General features: G+C 35.4%; 2 pseudogenes; both read right to left on the bottom strand.

Annotated features, from left to right (window-relative positions):
- Window positions 1-806: 806 nt before the first annotated feature.
- Window positions 807-3620, bottom strand: LOC128159184 (uncharacterized; annotated as a pseudogene).
- An 8259-nt stretch (window positions 3621-11879) lies between these two features.
- LOC128158048 (uncharacterized) lies at window positions 11880-13378 on the bottom strand (annotated as a pseudogene).
- Window positions 13379-26057: the final 12679 nt, after the last annotated feature.

The raw sequence follows: 26057 nt of genomic DNA, 5'->3' as shown, positions 1-26057 counted from the left end.
GGTTTCAGAGCCTTTGCGTGCACAAGAATGCCTATATTTTTGGGAAAAAGGGGAATAACTCGCTACCGGAAGTGTCGATTTCAACGATTTTCCTTATATATTGAGAAATAGTAACTACCAATAAGCTCTGAAAATTTGAACTTTATAAGACAACAAACAAGCAAGATATTTGAGTTTTAAAAAACGTCTAGAAGAAAAAAAAGAATAAAAAGAATTACCAACAGAATCAGTACAAGGTCTTCTGTTGAAAACGGAAGACCTTAATAACATTATTTGAATACGTATTGACTATGAGTATTGTTTCGGATATTTTGTTATAAATTATACACCTTTTAATGATTATTCACTATTGATAAATTAACTAAATTGTGTTCTCCACGAATACATATTTTATTAAATTTTCAAGATCGCTTTATATGCAACAACTTTCAATAAAAGAGGCTTGCTTCGATGATAGAGTTTATTTTTGGACGCTGTAAAGTATTGTACTGTATTGAGAGTGAATACTTATCTTTATCTTGGATTTAAAAATCTGAACAAAGTAAATTATATTATTTGATACTGTTTTTAATACTAAGCGTAAACATTTGTCGTTTTACGTCCCGTTTTAACTATTTATTGCATCAATGACATTGGACCAACCTTGGTATTCAGCTTTGATTTTGTTTTATGTTTTAATTTGGATAGGCCAAATTAATTTACAGGTAATATGGACTTTGAAATCTAAATTGATTATCATAAAAAGGCAAAGTACCTAAATATCAATCAGTTTTGTATTTCAACTTTGAAATTTGAATTTTATTGCATATATATAAACATAAATATAACCAATAATTTAAAAGAACAGCAACATATAAAACCAAACTCCAGTGCAAAACATAAAATCCTTTACCTATAGACCAATTACTTAAGTAAACGTTGATCAAACAACAAGGTATTAAAACATGAAGGAGACGAATACATAAAAAATATCTTACAGATCATTTTAAACAATAACAACAGCAAAATCAACAACAAATCAGTATTGAAAAGACCGTTAACGATTAGAGATTAGCAAGATTAAAGTCCATAGACTGAAAATATGTCAATAATGTGTCAATGATATTCTTATGCAATTAATCTTAAAGGTTAAATAAGCTTTTCATATTAAAATAAACTGTCTCGAATACTACAACTTGTTATAAAAAGGTCAACTATGATAACATATACAGATCACTTCATGGCGGGACATGAAAAAAAATCTGATAAAATTAATTAAATAATCTTATATCTATGTTTTTCAAAAAAAAAAAATCCTAATGAATAGTGGGAAAATCGTACTTTTTGCAATCAACGTTTTTGAGGATGATCTGCCGTACTTCGTTGCAATTCGGCTTTCCATTTGCTAGCAGTGGAAATTCTTTCAAACTTATGATAATATGTGGGACATACATATATTCAAGCAACCGATTTTCTGGCGTGATTTTTAATTCTTTTCGGAGGTAGTCCTTATGGTGGCATATCTCTGCCCCTTATGTGCAAGTTATTTTTCTATCAAATATGTCGACATGCAAGATAAATATGTTGACATGCAAGATAGTTATGTCAACATGCAACATAACTATGTCGACATGCAAGAAAACTGCAATTAGAATAGAGTTATACAAAATCTCAAAAATTCTCAAATATCGCCCACCTGTGACATCCAAGATGCTAGATGCTACCTTTTTATGTCGACATGCAATTTATTTATCTTAACATGCAAGATAAATATGCTGACATGCAACTTATTTATGCCAACATGCAACTTATTTATGTCAACATGCAACTTACTTATGTTGACATACGAGATGAATATGTTGACATGCAACTTAGTTATGTTTACATGCGAGATAAATATGTTTGATATACAACTTATAAGTTGTATTTCAGTATAACTAAGTTGCATGTCGACATAGATATGTTGCATGTCAACATATTTATCTTGCATGTTAACATAACTAAGTTGCATGTCGACATAAATAATTTGCATGACGACATAAAGAAAATGCATGTTAACATGAATGAGTTGCATGTTGACATCAATAAGTAGCGGATCTAGCATCTTGAATGTCACATGTTGGCGATATTTGAGATTTTTTATAACGCTTATTTGATTGCAGTTTTCTTGCATGTCAACATAGTTATGTTGCATGTTGACATAATTATCTCGCATGTCAACATATCTATCTTGCATGTCCACATAATTAATAGAAAAATAACTTGCACACAAGGGGCAGAGATATGCCACCATAAGTCCTGCATAATCTCCATTGAATCCTCACTGCGGGGGCGATAAATTATGGCAGCAGCTGGAACTTGGTCTCCAGTTTCCATATTCTTTATCGGCATTACAATGGCTTCTATAACATTGCTCTTTGTTTTTATTACATTTTCAATCTCAACAGGATATATTTTTCGGCCAAAAACTTGAATCACCTCTACCGGTTGGAGAAATCCGTCCTCATCAGTGATTTTGATCTCTACTCTAGGAACTGATCGATACCTAAGGATTCCTTGTTTTTCCTTGGTTTTATCTTCGGCTATGAATAATCCAGATGCACTGTATCCCAACTCTGTTGAAATTAAGTCGACGAGATATTCATCACACACTTTACCAATACTTTCTAAGATTGAATAATAACAATTGTGCCTGACGTGAGAATTCTTGGGACTTTCAATGGCAAATTCTTTTAATTATGAAATCTAGTATGGATGGAACAAAAAATGCTTGAGTTGGTTTTTCTCTTGCTATAATCTCGCAAGAAATCAAAGCTGCATCCGCCGTTGAAATTGAATGAAATGCATTTGTCATTGTCACTCGAATTCCACCTGTACTGATTTCCCAATATGGATATCCCGCACTCCAACAGAAAGGCGAAGTTTTGTAGAGCATCTCTTTTTCGGTATTTGTTGGGTACATCTTGAAAGAGTGATATGCTTTAACAACCATGGCGTAATGCGAATGTGGTATTGCTTTTGGCAAACCCGTTGTACCCGAAGACAGTTGAATAATTGACTTATCTTTTGGATCAACTCTAGGAAGAACTGCGTCAATCTCTATTGAGCACAAATTTTGAACATTGTGTAATGATGGTAAAGCCTTATGTTGGCGAAACAATATAATCTGAAGTAATTTATCAACTTCTGCGGGATCATTGTTAGCAGAGGCTAAATTCTTGTGAAGCATGTTTCTGATAATTTGACAGTTCTGTCCATTTTGACAAGTATCAATGATAAGTAGCTTTACCTTAACAATTGCATGAAACAATTCTACCATGATTTCCCTCTTTTGTTGGTATGGCAAACACACTGAGCACCCACCCGCCATCTGCACTCCTAAATCAGTAATAAGCCATTCTTGAACATTTCTACCACTGAGCCGACGATGTCACCTCTCTCTACTCCCATCTGAACTAGTGTTCCTGCAAACGTAGTTGCCTTGTTGAAAATTCCCCACACGTTAGCACGGATCTTTCATTATCATCATCTATGAAAATGCATGCTGCTGCATTGGGAGTCTCGTCTGCTTTTCTTTTAAGTAAATCCGGAAAAATTGTGTATGGAATATCCAAAACAACGTTAGGTAGCTGTAAGCCATTTTTTGTTTGAATAGATCACGCCACTTAGTGTCAAACTCTCTGTGTTCTATAATTTCACTGAATGCAATTTAGATGTAAAATAACGTTTGTTTAAAAATAACGTGTTATCTTGGTTGTGATCATGTATTCATAGGTTGGACTAAATTCTGGACGAATAATGTTACATTTATATACATTAAGCTATGTTTGTCATCAGAAAACGTTGTTCTAAATATCGGTGCGTATGCTCATTTTATCTTTACTTGGGACAAATCCCCATATTTTGTGACCCCACATGTAAATATATATTAAAGTATAAACTTGTTACACAACTAGTACATTGTAAACACACCTTAGATTAATTTAAACAGTTCGAATGATTTAAATTTCTATATTTTTCGTAAGTTTTGCGTTTCTCTTTTCTGAACTGTAGCTAAATGTAATCTTTGTTATATTTTAAACAAAAAGCTAATTCAAAACATTTCCAGTTATCTATAACTCTTTATTTTGTGACGTGTTCCTCCTTTTTTTTAGGTGTTACTTTAAAACCAATGAATGAACGAAAAGTGATTTGCGTTCCACCTTTCTGAACTGTAACTAATTGTAATCTTTGTTATATTTTAAACAAAAAGTTAATTCAAAACATTTCCAGTTATCTATACCTCTTTATTTTGTGACGTGTTTCTCCTTTTGTTAGGTGTTACTTTAAAACCAATGAATGAACGAAAAGTGATTTATATAAAAATAGTATTTTATTAGTAATTTTGCTTACAACAACTCTATTTATGATTTACTTAAAGATTGGTTAAGTACTTGGATGTATCCAACCGAATCTGCATTCAAAACCACAGCTTGATAATTTATCTAATAAAATTAAATGAATGGTGACTTTAATTTTTGCAGCGTTGTAAATTAGAATGATTGACAAAATATCCACACAATAATTTTTTTATCGTTGTTATTCTTTATCAGATCGCTCTGAATTTTTCTAAACGCATCACATCGCCTTTAACCCCCTCGCATCCCCCGGTCATGTTGATTTAAATCATTATTGATGAAGACAAATGCAGATCATTTTCCATCTATAGGAAAATATACGAATATATATACACGTAGTATCTTAAATACGAACCAAATCGCGACATGGGGTCATGATGTTCGGATCAGATCGAGATCCAATCGCAAACTTCATATGCTTATCTGAACGTATTTTGTCGTATCTTACCGGACAATAAGATCGTGACAAATACCGTCATGTTAAATATATCTAATGGCCATACCGTATTAAGGGCCAAGAGATCGGTTACAGACATATTTCTACATCTACTATCAGTTACGATTTGTCAATGGTAGTGTACGAAATGGAAACGTAGCATTCCAAATAATCAACGATATTATTAAGTTATTGAGTTGTTAAAACAATTTTAATTTTAGAAAATACAGACTCATCTTAAATTAATCTGAAAAAAATATCAAGCCCAGTTAAGCTGATTCGACATTCTTATGCCCATTTTAGGTAAATAATTCTATCAAAACACTATTCCAAACTGGCACCGGCTCTCAGGAGAAGGTACTTTGTAAGAACCTAAAACTGTTTGTTTCATACTTTGCAAAAAACTTACCTTAATGTGCACGTAACACGCCGTATCATTCAACAAACAGACCCTACCATTCTAAACCGCATAATTCGTGGTAGTAGAAATGCGCTTAAAATGATGATAAAGGCTGTCTATACCGACCTAAAAGACAATTCAAATTCTACAAAACGTAGGACTGTATATAACAACAAGAAACAAATGTCAAAGGTATGTACAAAAATACATTGATATATTTTGATGCATCAAGTTCTTACACTGATTACTTTGACGTTAACATATGTTTATTTAAAGTTGATTATCTTTTGCATTTTAATTTGAAAACTAATAATCTAGTAAAAGGAAGGCCATATCGGCATATCGACTATCTCTGATAGCAAATGGAAAGCCGAAGTACGGCAGATCATCCTCAAAAACGTTGATTGCAAAAAGTACGATTTTCCCACTATTCATTAGGATTGTATTTTTGGAGAAACATAGAATTGCCGAACTGTTGAAAGCGGTTTGGTCAATGAAAAATAAGCTTACTTCAGATCAATTCTATGTAAGAATCAAAGATTTATAAAAGGGTCTGGCCACGCATAGTCACCAATTTTCCTTATATTTCATACATGGACACACCTAGGTAAAAACGCAAATAACCACCAAAAGTTGGTTGCTTGGGGTAACCGTTGCCATGGTAATCGAGACTAAAGATGGAAAAATAGCAAAACTTACCTACTTTGAAGCCATATTAGAAGTTTTTGCCCACTTAAGAAATCTATTAACGACATAAAACAACCTTTGTCCTATTTTCAATTCTTTGATTATATCAGAAAATTGATGGAGAAACCAATACTGTTTAAATATTACCATAGAAACCGTAATGAATTTTCGAAATCAGTTTTTTGCGGTTTTTTAATAAGCCGAAATGGGAAACTTTTAAATTTTTACATCCATATCAATGTCCATGGAATAAATATTTTATTATGAAAATTGGCATCCGTTGCTACGGCAACAATGCAAAAAAAAAAAGGGAAAACTGAGAAATTGAAGATGATTTTGATATGATTATAATTACTGATTTTAGAAATATTTTGCAATTGTTTTAGTTGGAACTTCTAAAAATATATTTAAATTTTCATTATGTAACACCAAAAGCTTTGTTATGCAACAGAGAAGTGTTGTTGCTATGGAAAATAAAGTTGCGTAAAAAATCACACAGAAATTCTTACTTTTTGAAAAGTCCATTGCACCGGAAGTTATTTTTTTAAAAATTTCAATTTTTTTTTTCAGGTTTCATTAAAATTAAGGACATACTTTTTTTCTCACCAATTGCCTTTATATTTTTAATCATGATCAGTGAATAATAATCATTCAAAGATGCCTAAAAACAAATTTTCCATATTTCTAAGCTTGTTACCATAGCAACGGTTCTCAATTTCCATATGTAAATTCCTAATTGCACAATCCTATTAGTGTTTACCAAACAATCCAAGATTTGCACTTTTTATTCAAATTAAATGAAGAAAACAGATTTTAAAATTTCTGGTTATTAACAATTGAAACCCTATAAAATATGCGTTTCTCCATGAATTTGTTTCTTTCTTTTGAAAAATGACAACTATTTTTAAAAACATATTCTACCCTGGAAACCCCAAGTTGTGCACATTACTCACAATATGTTCTCAAATAAGCATTAAAATGCCATTTTTATATATTTACGCTCGGTAACCATGGCAACGGGACCACATAGCAACAAATAAATGGTGTTAAGCATTTTTACTCACCAAAGTCTATCAAATTGTAAAGTATGGAGAAAGTCTGTAACTATGCGTGGCCACCGAATTTTGATTCTTACTTAGAACTGATGTTGATTGCAAAATGAAAAGTTAAAAAGACGCGCAGAATGAAGTGGTAATATTTTTAATCATATGCATTAACAAAATTGTCGAACTCTTGAAAGGGGTTTGGTCAATTAGAAATAAGCTTCCTTAAGCTTATAAGCTTCCATAACAAAATACCCCAATGTTACAGATAGACCATTTTAACACGAATTGACCAACAAATATTGTTACACAATGAGTCACACTTCTCATGATTATAGATTAAAATGAAAACAATTTTTTACAATCATCGTTTTATTCATCTTCGCTAACCAAGGGTTTTCGGTCCACTTTGCTCCTAAACCCTTGGCGGATTTCATTACAAAAACGCGGTGACAAGCTCCGTTTTATGATTGGCTTCAGCTGCGAGTAGCTGATCCAATCGCAGTGCTTGTAAATATAAACTTTAAAAGAAAACACATGTGCGATCTTTGGTAAAACATTCGGTGTAATAACAAGTTGAGACACAAATTCTCGAGTACAGTGCCTCCCCAACGATGGTCTAATCAGATCGCTTTAAAAACCTATATATTTTACTGGGATTGACCATAGTTCTACAAACTTGTCAAGGCTCGCGTGATAGCATGGGAAGTAAACATGGCAAATGTAGAAGGTGCCTATCCCGTTAGTATATAAGGTCCCTGCTTATGGTTATTGCTTCAAAATTTAAAGGTTCAGTAAGCTCTGTTTTATTTAATTTCTTTGGTACACAATATTCACGACAACGATACCTGATTTTATGTAGCATGAAAGCTTTCATATAAATCGGCGACTTTTTCACTTCCGGTACAGGTCTCAATAAAATATTCCGTGCTTTCCTTTGGTTATAACTTAATTTGTATTTAATAGCATCGTTAATTGTGTTCCAATATTCGGAAGTCAACATGTTTTCAAGTTGTATTAATGCCGTAGTGTTTATATAAACTGTTGTTTAATCCGATTAAAATGTAAATAAACAAGGGGCGCAACTCATGTTGCTCTCAAGATATCGCCACCACATCACCGAGTTTTCGTAATTCCGCCAAGGGATTATGGGGAGCAAAGTGGACCGAAAACCTTTGGCTAGCGAAGATGCGTTTTATTTCAAGCCAAAAAAAATAATATAATTTGAATGATTGATTCTTATTATAATACATAACACTGACATTTAACTTCAATATTTCATATTACAAAATAATAATATAAAAGAATTAGAGTAAACCTAATCAAACTAAAAGATTTGCAAAAAGTTTTTGCTAACAGGGTACGTGGTGGTATTTGCAATAGAGATGCATTGTATTTAGCTTGTACAGATTCTAATCAGCAGAAACGTATTTAAATCAAATAGTAAACAAAATGCTTTAAAAAAAGTTCCAATTTTTTATGAAAGCACGTGCCTCGCTTATAAGTAAAGTAGAGTATTAAAAGACACACTGTCAGAAGGAAAAGTTAAACTAATGTCTAACGGCGCCAATGATAGTATTGCTCATTTCATTTTTTTTTTGGCAATTGATTTAATGCTCAGCTATGTTAAGGAAGGTCTCAGAATTCTACCACGTGTAATTTAGAAAAAAATTGCATAAGCCCCACCCCTTATTTTCGGGATTTTACGAGATATGGGTATTTCGGTAAATAATAAACATCTACCAAAATGAATATGATTAATTAGTGCGTTAGATTGTTTCAAGAAAGGTGTAATGAAATAAAAACATCAACTATCTTTTATATCTTGCGAAATAATGAAATTCCTAAGACGTCTGATGACGTGTCGAGGTTGACTACGTCATATCGGCGCTTGCAGTTGTGATCAGAATAAACATGTGGGCTTCAGTGATATATCTGGGAATTTACAACCAACTCATTTACAACCAAAGTGGACGGAAATCGGCATAGGATTCAACTGAACAAGGTAGGATTTATTGTGGTAATTGTGCTTTCCCTAAAGATTGTTTTATATTATCTATTACAGTGGTATGAAACAGAAACGAAACGAAATTCCTCGGCTTCTTGTTTACATTTGTTTTTCATGTAATATTGTGATGAAACACCAGTTAAGTGACTCGATCAGACAAAGTAATTGTTCTACGTATCGCTAATTTTGATCATATAGAGTATTGAATCATTGTAGATTTTTACAGGTCTCTTATAAATATCGCAATAATATTAGCTTGCATTTCCTCCGTGTTCAAACAAAATGTAAACAATGTATGTGCTAGCACTACAAATATTACTGTGAGGATCTGGATTGAATTTAGACGAAACAGTATCGTTGTTTATTAAATTGAAATGTGTAATTTTATTTAATCTTATTTCATGAAGATTACATGTATACATAGACAAAATTAAAGTGTTGTTCTAACAGAATGTTCATACATTTTAAAAGAATAAACATCTGATTTTGCCTTTTGTGGTATTAATGAAATTAAAACTGCTTTTTGTATGCACAGTAATTATGTAATTTCCCATTTTCATGTTATGTTTAACACAATACATGTAGTTTGCTAATTATGACATATCATTCATTTTCAGGGTTATTTAAACAGTAAATGGTCCACTGGAGACACTTTTTGGGAGTGTTGATAAAAAGAAGGTACTCTATAAATATTTCTTTAACTCACTAACTTCATGTATATTTGTTTTTTTTTTATTAAAATCATATTACTTTATAATATAACCTATCATAATATTTTTCATTGAAACCTATTGAAATTAAATTTGAAATTAATAAATATTCATCACTTCAGGTATTGGTTTTCTTATTAACTGCACTGCCTCCTAATATCAAAAAGACAGAAGAAAAGAAAATGTACTGTGCAAGAAGAATGGTCAATTTCCATCAATTCCACATCATGACTGAATAATACTGAAAATCAGAAAACACTACAGTAGTCTTGTTGAGCAGTTTGTCACAGAAAAGAAAAATATTGATTTTTCTTGCTTTCTTTATTTATTACAAAAATATTATTAATTTTTAAAATTACAAGTAAGCCTGGTCATATATTAAAAGTATTTCTTATTCATTTACCAGCAAAATAACATAAACCATTATGAAACATAATTGTGTGGTAAATTGAAATATCAACAACCCCTGCCCTGAAAAACGCAAAAGATGAATAAATTTTCCAATTTCAACAATTTGGTAATGATACCTGGTGTGACCAGAAATAACATTCTGACATTATTTTTGTGTAATTTGCAGCTTTTAATACTTTTATGAATAAAAATTAAAATCATGATCTTAGTCAATGTTGCGTGTGAATTTCACGCAAATGACGCCAAAAGTGAAATAGGCCAGATAAAATGCAATAGTGCAAGGGCATACACTTGATCAAATAAATTGAAAATTTACATGTCTTACCATTATATCCCAATTATATCAAAAAGTGCTGGAGGCTGTGTGAAATTGCTACGCTTTTTATATAACTAAGCGTTAATTGTAGCAATTCCTTGCAAATTGCTGTTTATACACTGTTCATGTTGAATTTAATAATTGTTCTTACTTGAATATTTCAAGCTCCCAGCACTTTTCGAAATTTCTGATGTTCATTTTACAAGTTAGAAACAGAAATTGTAATATTTGTTTACGTTAAGCTCCCGAACTTTGCATTTTTTGTATTATTCCTGATTCATTTTATTTTAGCAGTGTCACGTGACAGGGTATTCCAAAGAGACGTATAATTTGCCCATGCTATAACGAATTATCTGATTTGTATATCTATAAAATATTACTTTGTGTAACAATTTTTTGGAACTGAATGTCAAGATTATTCAAAGGCTAACATTTTATGTAATAAATATCGCTATTTGTATGGAAGCCCTTAACATAGCTGAGTGATCGCAAAGTGAAAAAAAAACCTTGACAACTCTATCATACACAAAAAGATAAATTGTATATCAAATGAAAATGAGTTGTTTTTTTTAAGTGTGAATAAAACGTCATGGCAAATTATTTGTAAAGTATAATTTGAATTCATAACAAAGTCAAGAACCATGCTTGCGACCTCATATTCTTTTCAATGCATTGTATTTAGAGGGATTACTTATATATATTTTGCTTTAATTTAATAATCTGAATAAAGTAAATTATATTAGTTATTACGGTTTTTAATACAAAATTTAAACTTTTGTCTTTTCACATCCAGTTTAAACTATTTTATCTATGAGATTGCGTTTGTATCAACCCTCGTATTAAGCTTTTATTTCCTTTTACTTTTTACTTTTAATTTTATATCATAAAAAATAAGCAAAGTACTCAAATATTAATCAACATTGGATTTGAACTTTTGAAATTTGAATTTTATACCATAAACATAAACCTAGTACATAATTATTAGCCTATAATTTAAAAGAACAAACATAAACAACCAAAATCCAGTGCAAAAACTTAAAATTCTCAAGATATTACCAATAACTTAAGTAAACATTAATCAAGACACTCGAGCATAAAGGTGAATAACATATTAGAAAATATCTTACAGATCATTCTAAATATCAATAAGAGCATAATCAACAACAAATCAAAATGGATAAGACCGTGAACGATCAGAAATTAGCAAGATTAAAGTCCATATAACTGAAAAATGTGTCAATGATATTTTTATGCAATCAGAATTTGATGTTGATTTAGCTTATCATATAAAGAATAAATTGGCTAGGATACGACAATTTGATATAAAAAGGTAAAATAGGATTACATGTACAGACCACTTCATGGCGAGACATGAAAATAAATCTGGCAGAATTAATTTGATAATCATATATCTGGTTTACTCAATAAATACAATCAAAATAAATATTGGGAAAGTCTAAATGATTAGATAAGTAAACGTAACTTAGTTATTCTAGTATTTAAAAGACAAATCGTATTTTTTGCAATCAACGTTTTTGAGGATGATCTGTCGTACTTTGTTACGATTCGGCTTTCCATTCGCTAGCAGTGGAAAATCTTTCAAACTTATGATAACATGCGGGACATACATCTATCCAAGCAACCGATTTTCTGGCGTGATTTTTAAGGTAGTCCTGCATAATCTCCATGGAATCCTCACAGTGTTGTCGATATATTATGGCAGCAGTTGGAACCAGGTCTCCAGTTTCCATATCCTTTATCGGCATTACAATGGCTTCTATAACATTGCTCTTTGCTTTTATAGCATTCTCAATCTCAACAGGATATATTTTTCGGCCGAAAACTTGAATCACCTCTTGGCACCGTCCCTCTACAATCAAAGCATTATCATCTGTTACAAAACCACCGTCTTCGTGGCAAAACCATCCGCTTTTCATTAAGTTTGCATTCGTGCAAATGTCGTGATTAAGATATCCAGAAAATTGCTTCATTGAACGTACCCATATTTTGCCTCGCTGACCGACCGGTTGGAGAAATCCGTCCTCATCAGTGATTTTGATCTCTACTCCAGGAACTGGTCGACAGCTAAGGGTTCCTTGCTATTCCTTGGATTTATCTTCTGCTTTGAACAATCCAGATGCAATGTAACCCAATTCTGTTGAAGCATAATCGACCTGATATCTATCACACACTTTACCAATACTTTCCAATATTGAAGAATAAACAATTGTGCCACCCGTAAGAATTCTTGGTACATGCAATAGCAAATTTCTTTTAATTATGAAATCGAGCAAAGATGGAACAAGAAATACTTGAGTTGGTTTTTCTCTTGCTATAATCTCGCAAGAAATCAAAGCTGCATCCGCTGTTGAAATAGAATGAAATGCATTTGTCATTGTCACTCGAGTTCCACCAGTACTGATTTCCCAATATGGATATCCTGCACTCCAAAGAAAGGGGAAGTGTTATATAGCATATCTTTTTTGTATTTGTTGGGTATATTTTGAAAGAGTGATATGCTAGCACAACCATGGCATGATGCGAATGCGGAATTGCTTTTGGCAGACCTGTTGTACCCGAGGACAGTTGAATAATTGATATATCCTCTGTATCAATTCTGGGAAGAACTGCCTTTTACTCACGGGAGCACAATTCCTGAACATTGTTTAGGGATGGGAAAGCCTCATGTTGGCTAAACAATACAATCTGTAGTAATTTAGAAACTTCTGCGAGATCATTTTTTACAGAGGTTAAATTCTTGTGAAGTATGTTTTTGATAATCTGACAGCTCTGCCCGCTGTTTCCAGGATCAATGATAAGTAGTTTTATATTCCCGATTGCCTCGAACAATTCTACCATGATTTCTTCTTTTTCCTAGTATGGCAAACACAGCGAACAACCGCCCGCCATCTGCAATCTTAAATCAGCAATTAACCATTCTGGAACATTTCTACCATTGACCCCAATGATGTCACCTCTTTTAACCCCCATCTGGATAAGGGTTTTTGCAAACTTCGTTGCTTTTTTTATATAAGTCCCCGAAAGTAAGCGTAGACCTTGCTCTGTCATCGTCAATGAAAATTCACACTACCTCATGTGGAGACTTCTGTGCTCTTTGTTTCAGTAAATTCGGGAAATTAGTGTATAGGATATGAAAACAGTATTACAATATAAGTAGCTATCGGACATTTTTCCAATCGACAACAAGAGATCTGAGACGAAACAGTCTGAGAGCAAGACTTCATGAAAGAAAACAACTGAACCTTATATAAATATATCGTTTAAAAATGTTCATGGAAACTCGTTTATGACTCTGGCTGAAGAAAATCCATGATCATGTATACGCCTGTTGACTAAGCAAATTTTAGATTATGTAATCTAGAATCGTTTCAATGTTAGAAAAACTTACATCATTAGAGAACACCGCGGTTTGTAGCATTGCATATATTTTGTGACGTGCCAAACAAACACCTTCCTTATCTCTATTATGACGTGTCTAATGATATCACAACGACGTATAATACGACTGTATTCTCATCTGCCATGCGTTTTGTTTCCGATCAAGCAACAATATACAAAGTTCACAAGGGAGGAAGACGTTAAATTTAGCTAACAGAGTGTTGCATCATGGATGAATTTATTTAATTTATTTATCGCTGACATGAATTCCTAAATACGCATTATTTCACTTTTATCTCCAAATACTGCCATATTACTCTTCAATTTCTTTTGTTACGGTCTTTGCTTCACACGCCCCATATGACTGAGAGTACCATTCATGCTAAATCGCATTCAGGTTTTTCATTCACCAGAACACGTTACATTGGACGAAAAGATTCGTAGAAACGCGTTTTGACCAGAAATACGATATCTACTGCACTGGTAAAGCAAGGAATATCCAATTAAAGACGAAAGAAAACAGCCAGGTAACATATTTAAAAAATCTTCGATTATTTTAGAATGTTTTCCTGTGTCGTATTGTTATAACATTGCACATGCGCAAACCAAACACTGTAGTAGATCTTGCAATGACAGCATGGACTTTAGAAAACTGAGTGTTTTTGTAGAAACTGATAAAACGATGTTACCCTACTACTTTCTTGGATTAACTAACACTTCTCTACTGTGTTGGATGTAGTGCGGCCGGGGTCAATAATAAAATGTAGAAGTTATGCACTCTATTTGAACGACACACGTGTTCGGTGTGCACGCGAAGTAAGGCAGCACAACATGTGTTTGTGCAAGAAAATACGTAAACTTTGGAAAAAAAATTCAAAATATATACCCTCTAATAGTTTTTATTATTTTTTTTAAAAACTACTATATGTAGTTCATGCATTAAGAAGTCAGTGCAACCTGAATGTCTCGAAAAGCAACAGGTCATAAATTTCTCGACCGGTATATATACACCAGCAGCAGATGAGGAGCGATCGAAACTAATATGGCGACCAATTTTTTTTTATTAAAAACAAAATTCATTTTCATCAGTTAATCATATAAAATAAAGCTATCAGGATACTTTTGTACTAAATATATCTGAGTGAAAAGTTTTGAAAATGTATTTCACGTATGTGTTGTACTACTATAAGGCGGTAATGTGTATGATCCAGATAAAAAGATAATACAAGATTAAAGTAATTGACACAAGTAACGAAAAGTTCACTTTAAGGTTGTAAGGGACAGTTTCGGACAAAGTATTTGTCATCAATGGTATATTTAATACTGTGTTTGAAAGTTTGTATGTACTCTGGACATTAGTGAATTGATTAAAGGTGATAGCTATATGGTAGTAGGTAGTCATTCTTGGACTTTAATATAAAGCATGTAGGTCCCATAGTGTTATAAGGGGGTGCCTGGGAGTCGGATTCAAAACAGCAGCTGGTGACAGGTGTGCCAACTGTGCATGTGAGAAGAAAGTAATGCAAGCGGTAAGTGAAGTTATGTGAAAATGGATTAAAGATGAGGCGTTACAGACTGGCAGGTAGGGGGCATGTTACACTACATATTGCACCCCGTCCTGGGGTCGTCTCTCTAAAGGGATAGCGGTAGGGTGGGGTCTAAATGGGGTAAAATGAGTCAAATTTTCACAGTACAAAGGGGGGGGGGGTCGAATAGCCGTTTAATCACAGCAGAAAAAGATATGGGTGGTATTTTAAATGAATTTATTTTCTTCATGTCATTCCTTAAATTTAACCGTTAGTTATAAGTCATTGACCCAGGTGCAAATTTTGAACTTTCTGCATCACAGCATTAAAGAGGGTAACAATAAAAACAATTGTCCCTTGCCACCTTCTAGCGCAGGTAAAAATTCTATATTCCCCCAACATTTTTTATGACAAATTTCAGTTGCATATTATGCGGTCAGTTCAAATTGGCTCGATTTTGTCTTCTGCTGTGTCTGTTTACAGTAATGTGAGGCTTTGTTGCAAAGGAATACTAACTCTAATAACTTGCTAGGAATAGGCAGTGATTATTAAGCCTGGTGAATAGCACCTTGGATAAACCTGAAGACACTGTGGGCTCTTAGTAAAACTAGTTTTGATTATGCTGCCCCATCACCTCTTTTTTCTTTTTATTAATTAAGCTAATTATTAATGAAATTATAAATTAAAATGAGCCATTGAAGCGGGCAGCTTATTAATGTATTTTTGGTTAGAGTTATTCCCCTTTGATTTATTGATTTTTGATGATTTAATTAATGTTCCTAATAATGACGAATGAGTTTGCTTATTATTTTATACAATAATAAATATTTAATGTAAATAAGTTGTTTGGCATAAGTAGTTTTAGGTTAGGTCTAGTTAGTTTGTTTATTTTCGATTTCCCGTTTTTAGATACCACAAATTATTCTTGGCCAGCACATATATAGGGACAGTGTCTATTACGTTACAAAAACGACTGTTTGGGGTTAGACTTAGACAGGTACGGTTAGATTGAGTGTGCGGACATCCCTGCTCTATCTAATCTTCGTGTTATCTAACCTACGATACAGAGTGTGCGGTCATCCCTGCTCTGTATCGCATTAATACAAGTGTGCGGTCATCCCTGCTTGTATTGGTGGTGGTTGCGGCGGAGCACTAGTGTGTGGTCATCCCTGCTGGTGTTCTGGCCTTTCTAGCGCAAGTGTGCGGCACTCCCTGCTTGCGTTAGGTTGCGTTGTTGGCGCAAGTGTGCGGTCATCCCTGCTTGCGTTAACGTTGGTACCTGTTCAGTTGCGTAGGTGTGTGGTCATCCCTGCTTGCGTAACGTTGAGTCCCTATATATGTGCAGGAGCGGTGATTAAAGTCTGCACTTGTAAATATTGGCAGCAATCAGGGCTATCCGATTCTATCTCGGGTACGGGCCCGCGGGGATCACAGGCAGTGACCCCCTTGCACGTTACATAAAATTTGGTGGCAGCGGTGGGATACCCTAGAATTGCTGCAGAGAGGGAAAATGGACGACATTGACAAAGAGATAACCTTTCTACGGGAGAAGATTGCGGAGATGCGGGAGCGCAGTGACATGAAGACCCCAGTGCATGAAAGAAGCGCTTTGATCAGAGGTTTTGAAGGGAACACCATGCGCAAAGACGAGGAATACCTGTGCGACCATTACTCTGCTAATGAAACGTATGCAAACCCGCGCAACAACGAGATGTTTCCTGACTATTTTGAGCTGTACAATACGCCAAATAGAAAGACGAGTCATTTGCCAGAAGAATATGACACTTGGTCTTTGCACAGAGCTGATGCGTTTTGGAAGTCTCGGGAAAGGTTCACAAGCCCCGAGATAAGCAGTACATTGGAAGATGCCTACGAAGCGCAAAATTCCATCACACCAGCTACTTATGATGGCAGTGGTCAATGGATCGATTACCATGCGCACTTTGAAGCCTGTTCTGAAATAAATGGTTGGAGTTACGCTACCAAAGGTCTCTACCTGGCAGCTTTCCTCCGAGGCAGTGCACAAGGATGTCTCGGCAATATCCCAAAGGGTGAAAAACCAGACTACGAAACACTTGTGTTAGCTTTGGAAGATAGATTTGCTCCACCAAGTCAAGCAGAGCTCTACAGAGTGCAAATGCGAGAGCGTCGTCAGAGAGCTGGTGAAACTTTTTCAGAGCTGGGACAGGCCATTCAGAGACTTGCAAACATGGCATACCCAACTGCCACTTTTGAATTCAGAGATATGTTAGCCAGAGATCACTTTGTGGACGCGCTGGACAATTCTGAGGTGCGCATTCGTATACAACAGTCCCGACCGAGAAGCTTGAACGATGCAGTGATACTAGCTGTTGAATTGGAGGCGCACCGAAGAGCCGAGAGGAAATGCTATGCACGCCATCTCAATGTTGAGCCCTCATCTGATAAGCTAGTGGAACTGGTCAAAGCACTGTCTGCTAAGATCGAGTCTCTCCAGACGGATTTGAGGGATTTACGACTTCAACGCAGCAAGGATAATGCACAGGATACTGCCTCATCATCAAAACGTAGGTTATGCTATTTTTGCAGAAAACCGGGACACCTGTGGAGAGATTGCGTAGTGAGAAAGCAAAGCAAGTCCAAGCAATTAAGAAGGCGGCGTAGAAGTAGAGCAGAAAACCTGACTTGTAAGAGTGATTCCAGTTACTGTGGAAAGAATGCTAGTCAACATTGTGAACCCCAGAACGGAGACTTGCATCGACTTGCTGAAGACTGTTCCAATGGATTCTACCGCGTAGTTACTGTAGAGCCTATGCCAATCTCCACCGACAGAAAAATGGTTAAGGACCAAGTTCGTTGCGAGAAGATTATTGCAAACAGCTCCAGTGTTACGGTTGGCAGAACCCTAAAGTCAGCTGAAGGCAAAGAAAAGGAGCCCGAGTGGAAGTTGGCCAGAAGATGCAAGAATGGTCGCAGGCGCAAAGGCATGGAAAGAGGATCTCCTGGTATTCGCTGTAGAAGAGGCAAGAAAAGTTCGTCCGAACAGTTGAGACCCCACGGTGTCGTGGCAGATGGCAGCAGATTGCAGGCATCGGATAATATGCCTGGTGAAGTCACAATGCTGGGAATTCCTGACTTGAGAGAGAGTCAGATGTTCCACAAGAGGTGGAAGACGTCTAGTGCAAGACGGAAAGTTGAAGTGTAAAGCTTGAGGTGATACAATGCAATTTGTGTCTGTCAGCTGCAGTTGTGCTGTGTGCACGTGGTCCAGGAGAGAAAGGGCCAGCTTTTTTTTTCTTAGTTTTATTTTTGGGAGGAGTATTTTTTTACCTGGGATATCACTTCACCTTTTTGTGAAGTTGGGAGTTTTGATTTTAGTTTTGCGAGGACGCAAAATTCTGAGGTGGGGGTAGTGAAGCGGGCAGCTTATTAATGTATTTTTGGTTAGAGTTATTCCCCTTTGATTTATGGATTTTTGATGATTTAATTAATGTTCCTAATAATGACGAATGAGTTTGCTTATTATTTTATACAATAATAAATATTTAATGTAAATAAGTTGTTTGGCATAAGTAGTTTTAGGTTAGGTCTAGTTAGTTTGTTTATTTTCGATTTCCCGTTTTTAGATACCACAAATTATTCTTGGCCAGCACATATATAGGGACAGTGTCTATTACGTTACAAAAACGACTGTTTGGGGTTAAACTTAGACAGGTACGGTTAGATTGAGTGTGCGGACATCCCTGCTCTATCTAATCTTCGTGTTATCTAACCTACGATACAGAGTGTGCGGTCATCCCTGCTCTGTATCGCATTAATACAAGTGTGCGGTCATCCCTGCTTGTATTGGTGGTGGTTGCGGCGGAGCACTAGTGTGTGGTCATCCCTGCTGGTGTTCTGGCCTTTCTAGCGCAAGTGTGCGGCACTCCCTGCTTGCGTTAGGTTGCGTTGTTGGCGCAAGTGTGCGGTCATCCCTGCTTGCGTTAACGTTGGTACCTGTTCAGTTGCGTAGGTGTGTGGTCATCCCTGCCTGCGTAACGTTGAGTCCCTATATATGTGCAGGAGCGGTGATTAAAGTCTGCACTTGTAAATATTGGCAGCAATCAGGGCTATCCGATTCTATCTCGGGTACGGGCCCGCGGGGATCACAGGCAGTGACCCCCTTGCACGTTACACCATTGACCTTTTTGCTAATGTTATTTACAGGCACTCAGGACATGCACATGTCTTAAAGCGAATCCGCAGTATCTGTTTCCATAAGGTAGTGTGATGTAACTGTCAAGGTTTAGTTGTTTATTTTACGCATGCTCATTTGCCCTGTTGTCTCTTTTGTTACTTAAGAGGGAGAATTCCCGGAGTTTGCTGTTCATTTTTTTATTCCTCCCAAAGTATCGGGTGGTCTTATACTTGATTGTTTTATTCGTATGCTGTGGTACTGCCTCAGGCGATCAAACTAACTCATCTTTTAGTGGAATGGTCCAGTGCACACCTACCTTGTTAGCTCTGTGAGAGTACGAAGACCCAGTGCCATGAGTAGAGGTATGTACAGTAGAGTGACACAGAGCAGTAAAGTTTCTGTCCTTAGTGATATTCTTTGGTTCGTGGGTAAAGGCTGGTGGAGACTTTCGCATTTATAAGTAGTAAAGAGTCGGCAGAGTTTGAGTAGGTTTTGGCCCAATATTTGTTTATTGATGACCCTCTGTATGCTGGAAATGTCTTCAGGTTTCAGGTCCGGGTGTCTTCCAGAAGGTAGGAATTTGGCGTTGAAAGTAACTAGGTGGGCATTGCATGTTAACGACATTCTCTGACAGCAGTCATGAAATCTGTGAAAGCATGGCAGAATGTTGGAAATGACCATCTTAGCCTTGTGACTGAAAAGTTCATCAGACTTGCAGTTTCTTTTGTGCACCAGTTCATATCTAACTCATGCACGTACACATGTTGCTAGTCTTTGAACTAAAGCATCTTTGTTGCTACTAGGCGGGAGGCGGATTTCAGTTTTAGGCTCCTGATGTTCTTTTGTAAATTCCTCAGCTTATTAATAGAGCACTTGTATTGTGTGATTTTAGACCCTAGGTGGAAGGCAGCGGATAATGAACTTACTCTGAGACCAAGTAGAAGAAATCAACACTGAATGCAAGATAAATAAACTAACGTTACGTTAGAAGAGTAAACTGCTTCTGGAAGGGAAGATGCGGAAGTGGATCTGGAGACGGATATGTCAAATTAAAACAAACCACAGACAGGTTTCGAGGCTAGGATCCAAAGCATTTTACTCTTTTCGAAAATAATACTCCCCGAAAGCTGGTACTGGTGCTGTAGACTGCTAACAAGCTCTGTAGTAAAAGTAGCTGCACTAAAACTGTAAGAAAAACTAGAGCAAAGCTCGTTGCAAAGCAACGAGTGGGTCTTCCGTTAATGCCGGAAGTAAAGCCGGAAGTTCCTGTAAGAAGCAGAGCTCTTAAACCAACAACAAGAGTAACTACAATTAAAAGATGAAAAAATCGAATTATTCCTGGTACGACTTATCAAAATCCGAATGATTTTAAGTACGAATTAACAAAAGCCTTTCTGAGTTCAAGAACGACTTGACAAAAAAAATCCGAATGTGTTCAAGTACGACTTAACAATTTTTTTGGTACGAATTAATTTTACTTTGAACATTACGCTATTTTTTAAACCAAGGACGCGGAATCAAAATTTCCGGAAAAATCAATTTTTAAACCCCGATATCTCTGTAATGCATCGTCCGATTTTCAAACGGATTTCAGATTTGAATTCACCATGGCAAGTCTGATAAGACTGTAGTATTGTCTTATTTTGTTCAAAAAAATGAAAATTTCCAAAAATTGGAACTGCTTCCGGTTTTGAGCAAAATTAATGAACAAAATTTTAAACCCCCCAGTACAATATAGAATTGATACATCTATCATCAGTAAAAATTTCAAAGCGATATCTTTAAAGTTTACGGAGATTTCTTCCGGACAAAATCACTTTTTTTAAATTTAAAAATGGCCGCCAAATTTGAACGGAAGTGACGTAAATGCTGACACTTTAAGATCTTTTAGGCACGGTAACTTTACAAAAGCTCTGAAAATTTCATTGAAATCGGATGAAAACTTTTTGAGATATAAAGCCGAGAAGGAGTCAGAAAAAAAATTAAATAATAAAATAATGATAAAAGGAAACCGAAGAAAAACAAGAGGGTCTTCCGTTGGAAACGGAAGACCCTAATTATCAAAATAATGAGGCAATTGCATCAAGTGAAGCAACACTGATGAGAAAGAATTGAGCGTATGTATCTGGGCAATTGGAACATTAAAGGTTCCAGTCTCCAGTAAACTGGACTTCTTGTGCGTGTTGTACAGCTGCACATTACTAGAGCTGAAGTTTAAGATAAGACACTTGGACTGGCATGTTATGCACAGTCTTTGTCTCTTAGAAATGGCAATGTTCATTTAAGGGCTACTTACAGTGATTGTTGACTGCTGTTTATTTCAGGAACGTAGTCAGTGATTTTACATTGACTTTCATGTTCAATCTATCGAACCCATCTTCATTTATACTCTCAACTGTTGTAGGTTTAATAGGACGAGGTCGGGACTGGAATGATATGATGAAGAGGTCATAGATGAAATAAGATCTCGGCATCCATTGGTCACTGGCTGAAAAAGACCGCAAACTTCCGCCAGCATCTCCTATGTCATCGTCATGGCAACCGTCAACAAATACTAGTTTTAAACTTAAATAGAGATGACCCTTTCGGAAATATCAATTGCGCTTTCCATGATTTATTTTCTTTCTGGGTTCTTTATGGGCGGGGCACGTTTGAATGTAGCCTTCCGTTTGGTACATCCTACATATAGTTGCAGCACTTGTTGTATCCCCGTCCTTTACTACAAATGTGTTTGTTAAAATTAAGAGTGCAACCATTATCTAATAAGGAATTTTTCTTTTAATGATACTTTGTTAGGGTTGTAAGGGGTTACAGCTTCCGGTCTGATATACAGTGACCGAGGGCTTCAGATTACCTCCCCCTAGATTTAAGACTAACTGCACATTAGCACTTGCTGACTTTAGATAAACAGTTATTGAGGGGATACATGACCTTTGTATTCTAATTAGAGATCCTGTTTATATAATGTCAGTATTGAAAGATGTTTTATGTGTTTAAATGTATTTTATTTGCTAAAAATGTTGCGAAAATTTAAAATTACGGACACTTGTAGGTAGTATGTAAATATGTCTCCTTGATACATGTCCGAGTTAAAAAAAAGTGTTGATATTGAAACCATAGTCCCCTGGTATTTCACTATTTCTAAATCGTCTTTAATCTTATCGAGCTTTTGTAGTTTTGGCTCTTAACGAATGATAACTTATACCTTTCGAAAAAAAATTATATTCAAAATGTAAATGTTAAATTCCGACGGCATATTTTATTCTTTATAGTACCCATCTTCAAGATTTTGTCAAGTTTACTCCATAATAGTCGTGGGTAGCCTTCAGGCAGTTTCAACTTAATTTTAGGATGTTTGCTCAAAGTTAAAGGTAGCAAGGGACAGTTTCAAATAAGATACCCCTAAATATTATAGTAAAAATGAGTCTAGCTGTATTTGAAGGCTTGCTTGTATGTGAAGCAGGCAGATATTTTTCATTTGTATTTTTTTGTATTACTGTATTGAGTTATTGCTTCTTGATTCTATTAATTAAAGCATCCACTGTTAACCAATCATTGTGATGATTATTTTTATACAATAATAAATAGTATATGTAAATAATTTGTTTTGCATAAGTAGTTTTAGATTAGGTTGGATTAGTGTGTTTATATTTGATTTCCAATTTTTAGATACTTCGAATTATTTTAGGTCGGCACATATACCGACAGTGTCTATTACGTTTCAGAGAACGACTCTTTGGGGTTAAACTTGAACAGATACGGATAGATTGCGTGCGTGGACATCCCTGCTCTATCTAATCTTCGTGTGATCTAACCTACGATACAGAGTGTGTGGTCATCCCTGCTTTGAATCGCATTAATACAAGTGTGCGGTCATCCCTGCTTGTATTAGTGGTGGTTGCGGCGGAGCATTGGTGTGTGGTCATCCCTGCTGGTGTTCTGGCCTTTCTAGCGCAAGTGTGCGGCACCCCCTGCTTGCTTTAGGTTGCGTTGTTGGCGCAAGTGTGCGGTCATCCCTGCATGCGTTAACATTGGTACCTGTTGAGTTGCGCAGGTGTGCATTTGTAATATAAAAATAAGTGAATTGATTATAGGAAATAATTTTATGGAAGTAGGGAGTCATTCCTGGATTTTGTTATAAAGCATGTAGGTCACATAGTGTTATATGGGGTGCGTAGGAGTCATATGAAAAAGCGGGTGTTGAAAGGTGTGTCAACTTTTGATGTAAGAAGTAGTACAGACGGTTATTGAAATTGTGTCAAAATGACATGGATGGGAAGAGGGCCCCACAGACTAGCAGGAAAGGGACATGTTAAACTACAGATTGCACCCTAACTCGGGGGTCATCTCTCTGCAGAAAGAGCTGTAGGGTGGGGTCTAAATGGGGCAAAAAGTATTAAAATGTTCACTGTACAAGGGGGGTCTAATAGACATTAAATCGGACTAGAAAAAGATATGAGTTGTATTTTAGGTGAATTTCTCCCCTTAATGTCACTCCTCAAGTCCAGTAGTAGTTAAAAGTCATTTTTCCCAGGTGCAAACTATGAATTTCCGGCAACGCGGCGGTAAAGGGGGGGTATCCCCACTGCATAATTTCGAGCATCCAAAAAAACCCCACAACTTCCCTTGCCACCTAAAGTAAAACGATTGCCTTTTTTAAAATGAAGTAGTATTTTCAAAGAGCAATGTGGCATTTTAATACATATATCTAATAAAAACAAACTAGGCTTAGACCCTTGCGTGCACGGGTTGACATTATATATGATATCAGACATTAACGAAATAGATACATTGACACACTGTTTTGTTGACATTACCATAACCAAGCTTTAAGCCTACAATATTGCTATTAATTTCACTACACTCTACTTGGTTAGAATAATCCAATTGTTTCTCGGGACAGGTCTTCACCACAGTTAAAATGCCTCCCATATACCCGTAATTTATACAGCAGAAAATTGCAGAACGCTCCAAAACGATTTTGGAGAAAGCTAAAGAAGTTGCATTGAAAGAAGAAAAATTATTCATAACAAACCATTTTAAGGCTGTAAACACCTTTCATCTAAGAATTTAATTCATATTTTTGAAGAATTTAACACTTTTTCACTGACGTTTTTTAATCGCTACACATTTACACATCATGTTGACATTCGAAACTCTCGGGATTTTTACAGTAAATGCACTATGTTAGAATTATCTCTCGTATTTTCGTTGATGAACATAATATATAGCAAATTTCCAATGAAAATTTACACGTATTTGTATTATCGTTTCTGAGTTTATCCTTGCAAATGTAATATTGTGGAAATATAAACTAAAGAGCCTATCATGATTTATATTAGTGTGAATGTAATGCACATGCGCATTTTAAAATCCAAAAAATTCAGATGATTTCCGGAATTTTTGAGGAATTTTCGTTGATTGATTGAGAAAAAAAAAACAAATTGGTAATCGTCAAGTACCAATGATGTTTAAAATATATAAAACAAACGACAGTACTTGTTCTAGGTATTAAAGCCCAAAAAATCGAGTCTATTATTTTAATATAGTAGTATATATGTTTGTCTCCGTCCTATGAAAACCTTGCTTTTACATTCAATGTAAACAATATGGCATTCATAGATCAAAGTTTTGAATTTATGATAAATTAAGAATTATTAGGAGGCCGATGGTTGTTTTCCATTTAGATAATTGATTAGGCTGTGCCTTTTGCTTACATGTTTGTTTACGTCATTGTGTAAGTTCCGCGTACGATGTTATATAACCGATGCACAGGTAAATAAGGTAAATAAGTTTTCCCGCTCTAACTTTCGGTTTAATGTATTAATTAGACATTTTGAGTCTTGCATTAGCTGAAAACCTTATTGTTTTCTCAAAATTCGTTTTATTTAATTGAATTCCTAAATGTGGATAGTGTGAAATATAATAGGATAGGATAGAGCTGGTTTGCAGGATTTGATGCAGGATACAGGATACAGAATACAGGATAAGATATGATTGTTCATGTCAACTTTTACGATCATAGCAGCACTCTAAAGTCTTAATGAACTTCATACATGTGTATTTGTGTTTTAATAAATGAAAAAAATTACAATAACAAACTGTCAACCATCTCAAAAATCCATAAAACGAAATACAAATTCAAAGCAGCGCAACACGGACCTTTAAAAAGATAGAGGTAGGATCAGGTGCCATGGAGGAGTGAGTATCCTCTGCTGACCAGTCACATCCAACGTGTGCACTTTGTCGAAATCGGGGGAAAAAGGAACATTCCGTAGACAATTAGGTCATTAATTATGGTCTAACAATTAGTATGAAAAACGTCAGTCAGCATGCGACCCAGTGGAAGATTGTATTTGCTGACAAGGTAGCTGTATCAACCATAGAACTTACTAAAAGATGACTTCAAACGAGACTGTTGATAGTCCTGTTTTATCAACTTGTTTGTCAGTAGCTTGTCTCGCCTTAGAAACTGTTCATCCGAAGAGCATGCCTTTGTGTATCGAATTAATTGAGAGACAAAAACACCACATGCAGGTGATGAAGGTATATTGCTACATAAGTAAGGAAAGTTGACCATAGAAAAAAT

The sequence above is a fragment of the Crassostrea angulata genome, chromosome 8 (genome assembly GCF_025612915.1).
Source record: "Crassostrea angulata isolate pt1a10 chromosome 8, ASM2561291v2, whole genome shotgun sequence".
Taxonomy (NCBI): Eukaryota; Metazoa; Mollusca; class Bivalvia; order Ostreida; family Ostreidae; genus Magallana; species Magallana angulata.
Note: the sequence above shows the minus strand (reverse complement) of the source record. Positions and strands in the feature narration are given on the sequence as shown.